We start from the raw sequence: 15,529 nt of genomic DNA, 5'->3' as shown, positions 1-15,529 counted from the left end.
TCCCAACAGCTTGGAAACAAGAAGAACACAACCAGAAATCAGACTTTCAGAAATGCACTGGGTTTTTTCCCCCTCTTCAAATATATTAAGAAGAAAAAGTCTTCCACATGTAATTTTAAAGAGTGGATTTGTATTTTGTACATAGCATTTGCCCAGGGGGTGGTACTTAAAATGCTTTGAGTTTTTTGATCCCAAACTGTAGGGGATGTCCCCAAATGCAAACAGCAATACAGACCCAGGGAGGAAATAATGACAATGCACTTGAGTTCCAACAGGAGGGGAGGGTGCTGTTTGTTTCAGGCCTCCACTCAAAGCATCCTCTGAAGAAAGACCTCCCTCTCAGTGTGCAATGAACAAGGTCCTTAACATTCTGCCTCCGGTGGCTCAGGTGTGACCACTGCTTATCAAGGCTGCAGATAACACTTAGCTCAGCCTCGCTTTTGTTCCTCTCCATAGATGAAACCTGCATGCCTGAGGAAAGAATGGAAGTGTGCTGTCTGGCAGATGTCTAAATGCATCCACGCCTGCCGTGTCTAATTGGCCTCCTCCAAGGAGACCTGCATTCCAGGGAACATCTGGCAGGGTGGCAGTTGCTGTATTTGTAGTGAGTTTCCTCCTTAGGTTGACTGAGATTCAAGAAGTAGTTGAATTGGGGAAGAGAGTAGCTCCCAAATATGGGGAAGGTGTATAAATATTGTTGACTGTAAATTCCATTGATTTGATGTGATCTGGGGCCCATATTCAGTTTAGGAACCTATGTGACCTCTGCATCCCTGTAGATCCCAGATCACATTCTGTGGTTATGAGTAGGAACGTTCCTATATAAGGACCCATCTTCTTCAGGTGGAACATAGAGTATGTTGCCCAGCCTCCCTTCAGAGGATGGAACATTCTCTACTGTTGTTAATCCACGTTGCGGGCAAGGTCCTATGTGAGCCCACAAAAGGGTCTACTGTGTTGTTCCCATTAAAGATGACCAATAACAGTGGAGGGAGGGATCTGTTTGAGGCCTATCATGTCTGTTTGGGAATCTCAGGACTCCCTGACTAGGGCCCCAGCTGATGGGTGGCCTGATAGTGACTCAAGAGTCATCATTAAAGTATACCAGTCTCTTGCCCTTATTCAGCTTTTGCAGTCCTTACTTTGATAAGGTTAGCTTTAGAATAAGTGAGGGAAGTGTAATAGGAAGTAGGTGAGGAGGGTATCTAATTCTAAGTAGACACTATTTTATTAGGAACTTTATCTGGTACTTCTTATAGCCATGATATCATCTCCCCAGACAATAACTTGGATCCACCTGCATATCAGATGTCAGGCTTAGAAAAAAAACTAGTATAGTCATGAGTCCTTTGGAATATAACTAAAATAGGCCTACTAACTATCTACAAAATGGAGACCCCCAGATCTTCATCTGAACTAGTCCAGCATTTAGGTTCATGATTAGGCAACAATTTGTTTGGCTTTATATGTTCACTATTCTTTCAGCCACTGGGTTTCAGATGCTAGCAGGATGCCGACTTCCCTGGGCAGATGATGCCACCAATGTGTCCTGGAGCCCCACCTCCCCAGAGCCCCACCCCACTAGGGAAGGAGAGAGACAGGCTGGGAGTATGGATCAACCTGTCAACACCCATGTTCAGCGGGGAAGCAATTACAGAAGCCAGACCTTCCACCTTCTGCACCCTATAGTGACACTGGGTCCATACTCCCAGAGGGATAAAGAATAGGAAAGCTATCAGGGGAGGGGAGGGGATATGGAGTTCTGGTGGTGGGAGTTGTGTAGAGTTGTACCTCTCTTATACTATGGTTTTGTCAGTGTTTCCTTTTTATAACTAAAAGTTAAAAAAAAAAATAGAAAGTAGTTGAAAAGATAAAAGTTGCAGTGTGTGGACTCACTGGATCCTAACCTGGAGCCCTCCGATTTTAGGTTGAGTCCACAACTCTTGTTTTAAAACTCCATCAGGGACACTGTGTGATTCAACAGGTAAAGCATAGGTCTTACAGTGCTCAGTACTCTGGGTTCAAGCCCCAGCAACCCATGGGAGCACTCTAGACAGTACCGAGAGAGCTCCAGGAATGGTGGAATGGTGTGTTATTCTCGCTCCCCTCTCTCTTCTCCTCCCTACCCCAAAGATATAAAATCAAAGTCAGGCCAAGATTTGATTCAATGGTATGGTTCATACACCAGGCTCTGGATTTACCTCCTACCACTTTACTAAAATAATTTTTTAAAAAAGCTTCACCGAGAACTCATTACATTTTGAAAACTATAAGCCATTGTTAAAATAAATAGAAGATGACACAGAAATAAATGGAACAGCATTCCCAGTTCATGGATTAGAAGAATGATTATTAGGATGGCAACCCTGCCAAAAGCAATCTATATGTTTGATGCAATCCCTATTGAAATCCTAATGACACATTTCAAGGAAATTGAGCAATTTGTCCAAAAAATCCATGTGGAACTATAAAAATCTATGAATAGAAAAAGATACCAAACTCTGGTGGTGGGAATGGTGTGGGATTGAAACCCTAGTATCTTATACTTTTGGAAATCACTATTAAGTCACTAATGGAAAATTAAAAACAAATACTTCATGTATCTATCTATACCTGCAAAAAAAAGCCATCAAAAATAAAAATCAAATAGAGTGACTTATACAGCTCTATGGGTTATTCACTGGCTGAGGAAAAAGCAGCTGGAGTCCACTGAGGGCTCATCCGCTAATGAGAAGGCACTGCTTTTAGTGGTCATTTTCCTCAAACATATAATAAGCACATGGTCTTCCCACCTTCAAGATATTTGTCTTCTACTCAAGAAAAACAAAATGTCTATGGAGTGTCAAGAAAGAAGAGAACTTGACCCTAAAGTCTGCCCCAGGCAGAGGAAAGGAAATTCTGGCATTCAGCACATTTCTTAGACTCTGGGGCAGAAGACAGCTTAGGGGCTCAGTTCTTGTTGATTCTTGGGACCTTGAGCAAGTCACCACACTCTCTGGAAATCAGGTCCTTTCTCTTTGAAGGAGGTAGAGCTCATCCGTCTCTCCCAGGGCTTCAAGCTCCTGTGAACTAACAGTTTCTTCTCTTTCACTGCAGTCCACATTAGTAAGGTGTGAGCAGAGATGATTCCGTCCTGCACTGCTGGTCACTGTGATTGGTATGCCCCAGCCCCAATTCCCCAGAGTGAGGTGGATATGAGTTTGGACAGCAATAGAGAAGTCCTGTTATGTTTTATAAAATCCAAATTAATGATGAAAACTCACTACTGGTAATTTTTCCTCTTTCTGAGTTGAAGAAACTGGCTCCTTAGTGTGTTCAGTAAGTTGGTAACTCAGTGTCGTTAGGAAGGAAAAACATCTCAAAATACAGGAAAAGTGTGAGACTGGGGAACTTGCTATCAGAAGGGAACAGAAGACCATGTTTCCAAAGCTTATGTATAGCAGCGCTAAGGCCAGCTTCCTTCTACAGGCTTCATCTTCCTCCATGGGAGTTAAATCTAGAAAAGGTTCTCTGGGGCTCCTCCATCAGCGGGCATGCACCCCCAAAAGGGTTTCACACATACTTCCTACCCTATGGCAAACAGCACTGACCCCAGAGTGGCTTTTATCTAGACATGAAGTACAAGAAGAAATGTATAGAGAGATTGCTCCAAATCCAAGTTCTAACTCCTCACAGAAGAAGCTGAACTTGAACTCTGCCCCATAGGAAAGCATTTATGTTCTACCAGGAATGGGGAAAAAAACTGGTTATCAACTCAACTACTTCTATATTATAGAGAGTGAAAGATGGAAACAGCAATGCCCACTGTTATGTTAACATTAGCGTCCTGGAGTTAACTGTTCTCAGAAGGATGAGAATGAGTTCTAAGTAGTCACAAGCACTGTTCGCAACAGATAGCCAAATGCCCTCCTCGCAGGAAGATGCCTTTTCAGGTTTGATTATTTCCCACGCTCAGGTCCATGTGTCCAGATGTTGCCATAGTAGTCACATGAATGCTACATCCAAAATGAAACTCACCTTTTCCAACCCACCATACTCATGCCAGCAAATTCTGTCTGATCAAATGTCAATTGCCTTGGATGCAGATAGGGTCTCCTGGGAACATGTCATCTCATCTATCACTCAGTTCTTAGCCCTGTAGCTTCAGTCTCCAAAACAAGAGAAATATGGAAAGGTACAAGTAACTATAGGGCTGGGGGACATGGGAAGGTACAGTAGCCTAGGTAGGGGTGGGGATGGCTGATGTAGCCAAGCTGCTCTAAGACATTCGACCCAAACCCATTAGAAATGTCTAGCTAGGGCTCAGGCAGTGGCACACTTGATTAAGTGCATGTATCACAGTGTACAAGGACCCAGGTTCAAGCCCCTGGTCCCCACCTGCAGGGGGAAAGCTTCACAAGTGGTGAAGCAGGGCTGCAGGTATATGTCTATTTCCCTCTCTTTCTCCCACTCCCTTTTCAGTTTCTCTCTGTATCTAATAACTAATAATAATAATAATAATAATAACAATAACAATAAAAGAAATGCCTAACTATCTTGATGCTCTGGGAAACCATTTTGCATCCTGTGGACAGCAGGAGGGACCAAGGCACTTCCACTCCCATGCAACTTGCTACTAGTCCCCTACCCCTTCCTTTAAACCAGGTCCTGCCCTGCCTTGAGGGCAACACCAGTGGTTTAGAAGAGTTTGAGTTAGGAGTTACAAAGGTTTCAGTCAATGCCAAAGTCATGGCTGCCCAAGAGGTTTGAGCCTTGGGCCTCAGAGCCTACTAGCTTTCTTATCCAATGCTTTCTCTTATTTTAATCTCTCCTTTCTCTGCAATCCTAGGTCTTAACCCATAGAGTCATTAGCAAACCCCTGGCACATCTTACACGAGCAGAGATATTAACCCAAAGGTCTTGGCTGTGTTTCAACCCAGGTAATTGCACTCCGCTGACCAAAATCCTTTCTTGCAAAGACAGTCATTCTAACAACTGGAACATTCCCTCCCTCCAGCTTCTCCCAGCTTAAAGGGAAAGTAATGATTCTCCCCGAGATCTTGGCCAGATGCCAGTCTGGGTCCATTTGATTCCCCACAGAAGGACAAGAGCTTTTCTGGGTGATTGGGCAGAGGACTGTCTTGAGTTTCAGAGGTCACAAGTTCAAATTCTATGGAGGGCCGCTTTTGAATAAGACCTCTGTTCATATTCAGACGACTTGAAAGCACTTACCTCTCTCACTCTCTCTCTCTCCCTCTCTCCCTCTCTCCCTCTCTCCCTCTCTCTCCTACCTCAACAACTGCCCCACTGGGAAAGGTAACAGTAGGGTCCTCTTTCATTTCCCTTCTGTACAGCTGGAGTGAGCCCACATTGGTCCTTAGCCATCCATCCCATAAGACCTCTGGCTCCAGGAGTCAGGCGGTAGCGCAGCGGGTTAAGCCCACGTGGCGCAAAGCACAAGACATAAGGATCCTGGTTTGAGCCCCCGGCTCCCCACCTGCAGGGGAGTCACTTCACAAGCGGTGAAGCAGGTCTGCAGGTGTCTATCTTTCTCTCCCTCTCTCTGTCTTCCCCTCCTCTCTCCATTTCTCTCTGTCCTATCTAACAACAACAATAATAATTTCAGTGACAATTAAAAAAAGACAACAAGGGCAACAAAAGGGAAAATAAATAAATAAATAAATAATTACCAAAAAAAATTTTTTAAAAGACCTCTGGCTCCATTTTTCCAGATCTGTAAATATTAGCTTCAGGAGTGGTGAAACAGTGCTGCAGGTGTTTCTCTGCCTCTCTCCCTCTCTGTCTCCCTCCATTTCTAATGTTCTGGCTATCTCTTTCAAATAAATAAAGATAATGTAAAAATGTAAAAAGAGAGAAGAGAAACAGAGAAGGGGAGACATCTCTCACACTAATCCACCATTCAGGAAGCTTCCCCCTACAGGTGGGGACCAGGGCTTGAACCTGGGTCTTTCTGCATGGTAACATGTGGCCTCTACTGAGTGAGAAGCCTTTTCAATAAAGTTCCCTTAGAAATCTCTGGGGCCAGCGAAATGTGTTAGAGGAGTCAATCTTCAGCAAGTGTTGCTTATAGAGATGCCAGCCCTTGAGAAACCTGCCTTCACACTCCCTCAAGGTTCTCTTGTCACAGACCAAAGAGGGTACAAGAAAGCAAGCACACAAAACTCCAGAGAAACATCCCCTCCTTCTGCGTATCACAAGGACACACTGCACCTCCCAGCCCCACAGCCTGTCCACAACTTTGCCACTTGTCAGCATTTTTATCACATGAAATAATACACCATCTAGACAGCGAGAAATATGGATGGGAGATCGATAACGGAGTAAATTAGTAGTCACCAGCGATCAAGTATGACAGAGAAAAGATGATTCATTTCTTCGAAGGTCTAAGATCTCAAACCGTTTATGGAGACGTGTTGGAAGATGCCAGGGCATGGAGTGGCTGGGAGGGAGGGATGCTTTAAGTTAATTGACAAGTGGGTTTGTGGAGGAAACACAGGCAATCAAAAACCTTTGAGACTTTATTCTCTCTCCCTCTCCATCTCCCTCTCCCTCTCCCTCTCCCTCTCCCTCTCCCTCTCTCTTTCTCTCTCTCACCACCCGAGCTACTATTATGACTCTGCTTCTCCCTTCAGCTGCTTCTGAAATCCTATGTGTAAGCCCCCCCCAGCAACCTTACATTTTATTACATGAAAATAAAGTTTCCAGCTCAGTGTACTGGCCAGTAATTAATCGAATTAACAATCGGGCAGCAGTGATGCAGTTAAGAATGTCACCTCTCTCTTGGCATGCATTTCATCTCGGACAGGTTTCAGAGGGTGATTTTTCCTGACATTTAACAGCCTGCCGGTGTGGCTGTCGTCTTGCAGAGAAATACAATTTATTCATCAGGGCTGCCGTCTTGCTCTCCTTGGGTGCTGGCAAGATGAACAAACGCGGATTACCTTAATATGAAAAGTGATGGCCCTTGGCGTCTGCCTGAATATAAATGCTGCAAGGAATGGGGAAGTCATTTCCTCTGGTGTTCTTGGCTATTAAGCCGGAATGGTGAGAGGGTTGGAGCTAAGCCTCAGTGACACCCGACAGTGTTTTCGTAAATAAAAATTGACTTTTAAATAGTTTTCAACTGTGCTTGGAAAATGAATGTACCTTTGCGTGTGGGAGTCCGGGTGCCTGCAGCGGGGAAGGGTGAAGGCCTCAGAGCCAAAGTGTCTGTGAATTCACATACATTCTTCTACTACGGGCTTGGCGGGCCAGAGACAGAAGGTGTTGGCCTCAGCTGTTGTCAAAGTTCTCTTTGAGAACTTTCAGGTTCCCTGGACTTGACATGGTCTATTGCAGCAATTCCAAGGACATGGAGGAGTAGGAGAGAGGGCTGAGAGGGCACTGTGGGACCAATGCATAATAGTGAAGGATGGTCTAAGTTGAAGGTATAATTGATGTGCAAGACCTGTTGTGAAAGGATGAGAAATTGGGAGCAGTGGCACACCTAGTTCAATGCACATAGTACAATGCACAAGGACCCGCACAAGGATCCCGGTTCAAGCCCCCACCCCCACCTGCAGGGGTCACTTTACAAGTGGTGAAGCAGGTCTGCAAGTGTTTGTTTTTCTCTCTCCCCCTCCACTCTCAATTTCTCTCTGCCCTATCCAATGAAATGGAAAAAAATGGATGCCAGGAGCAGTGGATTCCTAGTGTAAGCACTGCACCCCAACAATAACCCTGGAGGTATAAATAAATAAAATAAATAGGAAGAAGGAGGATGAAAATTGTGCCCATGTGGCAACATCTGTCTTGGAAACCATTATTTCCACTAAGAAAACATTTTCAAATGGGGGGGGAGGGATGATTACAGATTTAGAAGAGGAATGTGAAAGCAAAATCTGGGGGAGCACAAAGCACTAACTCTCATTCATTGTGATGTATCATCCTTTGAACTCTACAGAGTCATCAAATATTTCCTAGGAAAAGTGTGCTGTTTGCTACAGAGACAGAAGGGCCTGGAGGTTAGAGGGGGAGTCTTTCAACTATTGTCAAGCACTCAAAGGGAAGACAGATTGATTGCAAGCTACCTAACAAAGCAGCCCCAAACTCCACTGCCTTCAAAGAGCTCAGAGCTCACCCACACATCAACCGAAGGGCAGCTGGACACGGGAACTGACAGTCATTATCATCAAAAGCCAAGTGCATCTTAGGGTTCTGGTCTACCCAAAACTTAGCTCTTCCATAGAGAATCTGGAGAAAGCAGTGATGGCCATCAAGGTGGTTCACCTTATCAGCAAGTCGGTCAATGCTAAACTTTACGGGCACCAAGAGGTCCAGGTGATATATTCTCCATCCTGACACATGTCGACTGCACATGTTTAAGGACCAGAAACCCTTAGTTGTGCATGAGGCCCCGAAACACAAACAATTCTATGAAGGAAACCCCCATCTTCTACTGAAAGAAGTTACATCTGTACCTTTAAAACTGACACGCTTTCATATATCAACATTCCCTCAATAAAATAAATACTTTTTAAGGTGAATAAGCCAGCATATAGGACAGAATAAAATGAAAGTTGTAATAATAAAGGTATCAGCACAACTGAAAAATATTTTTTTCTGGGGTCAGGCAGTGGCACACCTGGCTAAGGGCACATACTACAGTGTGCAAGGATCTGGGTTCAAGCACCTTTTCCCACCTGCAGGGGAAAGCTTCATGAGTTGTGAAGCAGGTCTTCAGGTGTTTCTCTATCTCCCTCAATTTCTCTGTCTCTATCCAATAATAAGTCAATAAAATTTTTAAGCATTTTTTTTTAAAATATTTTTTTCAGAGGAGAATCAATTATAGAAACCAGACCTTCCACCTTCTGCACCCCACAATGATCCTGGGTCCATATTCCCAGAGAAAAGCTATCAAGGGATGGGATGGGATATGGAGCTCTGGGGGTGGGCATTGTGTGGAAATGTACCCCTCTTAACCTATAGTCCTGTCAATATTTCCATTTTACAGATAAAAATTAAAAATATATATTTTTTCAGTTAAAAAAGAAAGATAGGGAGTTGGACAGTAGTGCAGCAGGTTAAGCACAGGTGGCACAAAGTGCAAGGATCTGGCGTAAGGATCCCAGTTGGAGCCCCCGGATCCCCACCTGCAGGGGAGTCGCTTCACAGGTGGTGAAGCAGGTCTGCAGGTGTCTATCTTTCTCTCCCCCTCTGTCTTCCCCTCCTCTCTCCATCTCTCTCTGTCCTATCTAACAATAGCGATAACAATAATAACGACAATAACTACAACAATAAAACAACAAGGGCAACAAAAGGGAATAAATAAATACTAAAAAAAGAAAATATTTTTAAAAATTAAAAAAAAAGAAAGATAATAGCTGAGTTTCAGATAAGTTAAAGGCCCTACATAAAGTCACTCAACTAAGAAGTAACCAAAATGGAATTTTGACATGCCTCTAGCCATCTAACATTCTAAGAAAGCACATCATTCTGTCATTCTCCCCTTACTCAACTCCAGATTTGCCTTAGGCGTATCATAACCACCTTGTGACTGTTTCAGGAGCAGCTACAGTATCTGAAATGTCTAGGACATGGGGAATGCTAGGAGACTGAAATTCTGCCTCAGCAAGCCCAGGCTACTGGAAATCACTGCACCGTCATCACTCTTCCCTCACACAGCAGGTAGGCAGGTGGCTGTCCCCACCCTGTTCCACCACTGTCACTGTCATGCACCCCGCTAGCAAACTGCATTTCCCTTGGGCATTACAATTCATCTACTTTACTATAAATGTTGATGCCTCCTGTCATTTTGTTTCTCACATTTTCTCCTTGACGCATGGCATAAAGGACGTCTGAAGTAGGGATGTAGTTTATAGGTATGTGTACATACATGTGCACATAGAGTTTCCATGGAATATGTACAGTCATGTTTGCCTGCGAGTAAATTATACATGGTACCTATGTGCACATGAAAATGTATGCACAGTGACTAAGGAATGGGCTTGACTGGCAGAGCACTGAATTTGAATATCTGAGGTTCCCAGTTCTATCCCCAGCTCTATATACCAGAGTAATACTTGTGCTACTCTCTCTCCCTCATGTGGAACTCTTTATCTCTCATCTGTAATAAACAAAATAAGCCTTAAACAACATTCATGTGGGGCTGGATGCTGGTGCACCTGGTTGAGCTCAGCACATGTTACAATGTGCAAGGACCCAGGTTCAAGCCCCTGGTCCCCACATGCAGAGGGAAAGCTTCGTGAGTTGGTAAAGCAGTGTTGCAGGTCTCTCTGTTTCTGTCCCTCTCAATCTCCCATTTCCCTCTCAATCTCTTCTTTCTTTATTTTTTTATTGAATAGAGACAGAGAAATTGGGGGGGTAAGGTAGAGAGGGACAGAGACAGAGACAGGGAGATACCAACAGCCCTGCTTCACCACTTGTGAAACTTTCCCCCTGCAGGTGGAGACTAGAGGCTTGAACCTGGGTTAATGTGCATTGCAATGTGAGCACTTAGCCAGGTGTGCCACAGCCTGTCCCACACTCTCAATTTCTGACTTTCTGACTGTCTCTATCCAACAAAAAAAGAAAGATAATTTAAAAAAATCAAATGGCCAAATGTTAAAAAAATAAACTAAAAAATATAAACAACCATGCATGTGCACTATGCACCCCAGCATATAGATTCTGCATGTTAGTATAGTCTGTTACATGTTTAAATAAGTGTCACTTTTGTAAATATATAATATGTATGCATATTATATGAAATGAAATACATGATGTGTAATGTAGGCATACTTACCTCATGGTCATATATGGCATAGAATATAATATATTACTATAAGGTAAATTTGATTTGATATTATGTGGTTTATTATGTATTATATTAAACAACATCATTTTGCATTTATAACATATCTACCTTATACTTTTGTTGTATACCTATATTATACTGTTATAATATACCATAGTTGTACAGTATTATGTTAGATACTAGAGATATAACACACATATACTATGAATGAATGAATGAATGAATGACAGCATAGCAGAGTCTCAAGGATCAATGATGAAGCACTTTAATCTCAATGTGCACTGGTGTCAGGATGTTCCTAAGCAGTTGACACCTGGCTTTTGATGCTCATATTCTCTCTCTCTCTCCCCCCCCCTTTCTCTCATAGATTGGTTCCTAATTACCACTTTTATTTATTTATTAGTGAATAGAGACAGAGCTATTGAGAGGGGAGGGGGACATAGAGAAGGAGAGAGACAGAGACATACCTGCAGACCTGTTTCACCACTCAAGAAGCTTTCCCCCTGCAGGTGAGGACTACGGGGCTTGAACCTGAGCCCTTGCACACTTTAATGTGAGTGCTTTATCAGGTGTGCCACTGCCTGGCCCCTCTAGGCTCATTCTCTACCCTGCTTTGTACTCATAGGTAGGTCTCTTAGTCATCTGAGCCAACATACAACGAGGGCATCTAGATGAATAGTAAACATGCATTGTCACCATGCAGCAGACACAGTGCCAAGCTTCCTAGTATCCCTACTGTCCTAGTATTGCCTATATTTATAGGAGAGGAAAACAAAGTCCTTGCAGTTACTTGGTTCAGAGTCACACAGCTAGCCTGGGGCGGTACAGGCAGGGGAACCAGGACTGGCTTGCTTCACTTCTTTGGCAGGGACTGAGATGAACATGCACACCTTCTGCCCAGCACCCAAGTGAACCAAGTGCTCAGCACATGTTAGCTTGTGGCCGTCGCTTCCCTCTGTCACAGCAATGTCTGTCTGGCCACATGTACTGTGAACTTGACAATTTATTTATTGGCCTTGTAAAGACTGGAAGAAGATATCAGCTTGCATAGATTTTTTTTCCAACTCTCTATAAATAATAAGTTAAGGAAAACTGGTCTTTCTTACTTAAAGCTCTAATTTAGATTCTTTATCAAAATGATTTAAAATGCCTTTCACGATGAAGCCATATTTCAAAGGCTTTATTTATTAGACTCCCTGAAAGTGTGTTTTTAATGCACAGTCTGACTTTTTGCCAGACCTCTTCTCTGAAACAGTAAAATTAGAGCCGTCCCCTCTTTAAAGAGTTATATTTATTAGGTTTTTACATATTGATACAGTACAATTCATCAAAATAAACCTGCGAATTGGCACATAAATCTTCCAATAGTCCCCATGCTTTATATTCTGAGTCTCTACTGTAATTCCCCCCTGCTAAACATCAGCACAGAGAAATAGCATGGCAAGGAGTATCTTTTCAAAAGAACCAGGAGGACATGCTCAAGTCTAACTTTTCTTCCCTCCCATCTGAGGCTCCACTTGAGCACCGTAGCTGTGTGTGTTTTGTCTGAGGCTGATAATTAAATGTGATTACATTGGAAACCTCAACAGCTGTGAACTTCACAAACGGGCAGGACTCAGGAGCCAAGGCCGAGGACCACAGACAACCCTGTGGGAACATGCAGCAAGAAAAAGGCATCACTAGGCCAGTGAGATAGCTCACCTGGATAGTGCCCTCATCATCTCCTGCAAATGACCCAGGCTCCCAGGTTCAAGCCCAGCCCCCACTGCATTGAAGGAAGTTTGGTGCTGGGGGAGTGTCTCTTTCATTTGCTTGGTGCCTCCACAATTCCACCATTCTTGGTAGTCACTCTTTGACAGAGGGTAAGAGACAGCATTGGTGAGGAAGAGAGAAGGGAAAAAAGTACATCTACAACATGGTTCTATGATTAGTGAGACTCCCTGCCTTTGCAGGTGGGGACCAGAGGGTTTGAATATGTGCCCTCTGTGCCCACTCCCCACCTCCCCATGCCGTATATCTTGAAAGAAAAAAATGCCAAAATATTTCTGGGTCTAATAATTGCCCTAACGCCCAAATGGCTCGGCTAGCCAGAAAGTCTGACAGTTTTGAGAACTCATTTCTTAGAGGGCTGGGCAGTGGTGCACCTGGTTAAGCACACATAACACTAAGCGCAAGGACCCAGGTTCAAGCCCCCAGTCCCCACCTGCAGGGGGGAAGCTTCATAAGAAATAAAGCAGGTCTGCAGATATCTATCTTTCTCTCTCCCTCTCTATCCCCCTCTCCCCTCTCGATTTCTCCCTTTCTTATCCAGAATGGAAAAAATGGCCGCCAGCAGCAATGGATTTGTTGTGCTGGAACTGAGCTGCAGTGATAACCCTGAGGGAGAGGGGTATACTTTATTTCCTCTTCCCAGTTAACTTTCAAATCCCTGGTATTTTGTACTCCATTGAAATAAAGTCTCCATCCCCTACAATTCTTAGGCACCACTGCTAACAGCATCATGGCTGAGTCTGCGGGACTCCCTGCAATACATCTTTGTACACTCTGGCCTATGTGTGAGCAGGTGCCAGGGGCAGATAAACCCAGTGTTCAGGCAGATCCTACCCATCTCCTTCCCACTGAGTGGTCTAAGGCTCCTCACCACTTCAGCATCCACTGATCTGATCTCTTACCCTCCCAGGGGCCACCCTCCCCTCCCGCTCTGGGCACTGAGCTACTTCAGTCGGCCTTTCCTCACCCGGGCCAGGATAGCACACTGTATGAGTATGCTTGAGGCTCCTGCTTCATTTGCCCATATTCTCTTTCTTGCTCAGGAAAATATTTACTACATATCCCCCAAGGCCTCAAGCATGTAAAAGTGAAGAAAGCCCATCCCCCTACACACACACACACACACACACACACACACACACACACACAGAGAGAGAGAGAGAGACTTTCAAATGTCTTAAAAAGAGCAGACATGGAGTTGGGCAGTGGCACACTCAATGGAGCATTTATATCACAGTGCACAGGAGCACTGGGGTTGACTCCTTGCAAACTAATTTCAGACTCTCCCCTGGCCAGCTGAGAAAGCTAGTTCAGAAATGTCATGGACAGGTTTTGAGTATAGGAAAGAGTTTCACATTGTGTTTTTGTTTTTATCAAGGGCTCACACACATGATTTCTGCTCCAGGATGACTTTTTCAGATCAGGAGGGAGATGGGGGTCAGGTGGAGGACTGGGGATTTAGCCCTCATCCCCACCTGCAAGGGAAAGCTTCCTGAGGGGTGAAGCAGTGCTGCAGGTGTCCTTCTGGCTCTTTCCCTCTCTGTCTCCCCTTCGCCTCTCAATCTTTTTTGTCTCTATCACATCATAAATAGAGATTTTTTTTAAGTATTTAAAAATAAAAACAAATATGACACACATGCTACATTTGTGCTATCACAAAAAGAGAAAGAGAGGGAGACACACTAGCATGGGGGAACTTTCTCTGGTGCTAAGCTACTCCTATGTGGCACTGGGGTTGGAGCCTGGCATGTCCATAGGACATAAGGCAAGGCAGGTGCTCTACCTGGTGAGCTACTGCTCCAGCCCTCAGAAGGGTTTTGGTTATTTACTTGCTTGCTTTTGGTTGTTCCAGGCTTTTTCAGGTAAAAAGAGAGAGGGAGGAAAAAGATGTCACAGCAACAAAGCTTCCTCCAATGTGGTGGGGGCGGGGGTAGGGCTGGGCTTGAACCTGTGTTGGTCACAGAACAAAACAAGCATGCTATCCTGGTGAGCTATTTAGCTGGTCTGGAAGGGTATTTCCTAAATATATGTGTGCGCACACACACACGCACACACACAAACACACACACGCACACACACACGCACACACAGACCAGTAATATAGCTGGAGATGAGCAAGCAGATGGGCTAATTTTACTGTTAAGTCATGCAAGCCTTGCTTGACCTGCAGGCTAGACAATTCCCTCGAATCCTCTTTTCAGGCAAATGTGTAATTGGGCAGACTCCATGCCATTATCCATATTTTTAAAACTTGAAATGTCCTAACTTAACATCATCTAGAAGGGAGCATTGGGTGGTTGTACAATGGGTAAACCTTTGGACACTCGACAGTGACGTCTGTTGTTCAAAGCCCAACATCCCATGTACCAGAGTGGTGCTCTGATTCTCTCTCCATTCTTCATTCACAATAACAAATAAATGAAATATTTTTATTCTTTATATTTATTTATTTATTTATTTATTTTCCTTTTTGTTGTCCTTGTTTTTCATTGTTGTTGTAGTTATTATTGTTGTTGATGTCGTTGTTGTTGGATAGGACAGACAGAAATGGATAGAAGAGGGGAAGACAGAGAGGAGGAGAGAAAGAGATACCTGCAGACCTGCTTCACTGCTTGTGAACTGAACCCCCTGCAGGTGGGGAGCCATGGGCTCGAACCAAGATCCTTACGCCAGTCCTTGCACTTTGCGCCATGTGCGCTTAACACACTGCACTACCACCCGACTCCCATAAATAAATTTAAAAAAATTTTTATTATCGTCATTTATTTATCGGCTAGAGAACGGCAGAAATTGAGAGGAGAAGGGGAGATAGAGATGTAGAGAGACAGACAGCTGCAGACCTGCTTCACCACTCGCAAAACTTTCCCCCTGAAGGTGGGTTTGAACCCCAGTCCTTGCGCACTGCAACATGTGCACTCAACCAGCTGTGCCACCACCCGGCCCTCAAATAAAACATTTTTGATA

Source organism: Erinaceus europaeus, chromosome 20, assembly GCF_950295315.1.
Source record: "Erinaceus europaeus chromosome 20, mEriEur2.1, whole genome shotgun sequence".
NCBI classification, from domain to species: domain Eukaryota; kingdom Metazoa; phylum Chordata; class Mammalia; order Eulipotyphla; family Erinaceidae; genus Erinaceus; species Erinaceus europaeus.
This window is presented reverse-complemented; position numbering follows the sequence as displayed.